At 34.8% G+C, this 1,099-nt stretch overlaps 1 long non-coding RNA gene across 1 annotated transcript; it reads right to left on the reverse strand.

Moving 5' to 3' along the window:
- Positions 1–6: 6 nt before the first annotated feature.
- On the reverse strand, positions 7–1,093 carry LOC109589328 (uncharacterized). The gene is made up of 4 exons (XR_002188642.1): positions 503–1,093; positions 349–433; positions 170–304; positions 7–129 (listed from the first exon to the last, which is right to left on the reverse strand). It is a non-coding gene; the product is annotated as an uncharacterized LOC109589328 (long non-coding RNA).
- Positions 1,094–1,099: the final 6 nt, after the last annotated feature.

Raw genomic sequence — 1,099 nt, forward strand, 5'->3', positions numbered from 1 at the left:
TCATCATGAGGTAATTGTATCAATACTGACTCTCCAGCATCAGCTGTTGGTGGGTAATCAGGTTCCGCCTGTACAGTAACATTAGCATACGCCACACCTACTGCTCCATCACCATCAGTCACTCTCAACCTATTAAATATTAATTAATTTAATTAAGTTATTTGCTTACTTAAAAACGTATTTTCCAACATTGAGGTGTTCCAGTGTTAGTAATGATTGGGTCCAACAATCCCGGTTCCCTGAGACCCGCCACTAATTAAGTCCCACTGGTAGAGTTCTGCCTTGGGTCCATCGTCACTTGTTTCTATGGCAATACCATGACAACAGGCCACACCCATTAGTACTTACTTGAGGCATCTAGTATTAGTTTATCGAAGGGTTTTATAGTGATGTTAGTACTGGGGGATATGAGGAGCTTTGTTGACATGGGGCTCTAATTAGAATAAATCACTATTATTAGTTTGTTATTGCCGTTGTTAGTTATATCATAGTTATATCTTACCTGGTCCTGGTCTAACTATAATGTTAACAAAATCTCTTCCGTAGTTTCCCTTGTAAAAAATCCCAGCAAGATCTTATAAGATGTTTCATGATTTCACATGACAATACAAGAAAACGCAAGATAGAAATCTTGTAAAATCTTGTCACAGAAATTCTTACAAATTCTTGCTTTAAGATTTCATAAGATTTTAAGAAGCTGTCAGATCTCCCAAGATCTAACATGACTATAATTTTTGTAAGAATTTCAAAGATCTTATGAGTAAAGGAATATGTTAGAAAATGTAAGATCATGCCTAATTAAAATCTTGAAATATCCCACATTGTGAACTTTGTAAGAACTAACATGATCTTGTTAGCTTAAAATCTCATAAGATCTTACAAAATCTCATAAGTTTATGATCTTGGTAAATGTCCCATGATCTTATGATACTGTAAGATCACACATCACAGTATTTTGAGTCTTACAAGATCTTGAAAGATCTTACAAATCATGTGACGTCACAGGAAGTAATTGACAACCCACGATAGCCTTAACAGTAATGGCAGCATATAAAGAAACTGAAGTTTTAATCACTTTCAATCAAAAAAATCAATGACG

This window comes from Amphimedon queenslandica, unplaced genomic scaffold (genome assembly GCF_000090795.2).
Source record: "Amphimedon queenslandica unplaced genomic scaffold, v1.1 AMPQUscaffold_11426, whole genome shotgun sequence".
Lineage (NCBI taxonomy): Eukaryota > Metazoa > Porifera > Demospongiae > Haplosclerida > Niphatidae > Amphimedon > Amphimedon queenslandica.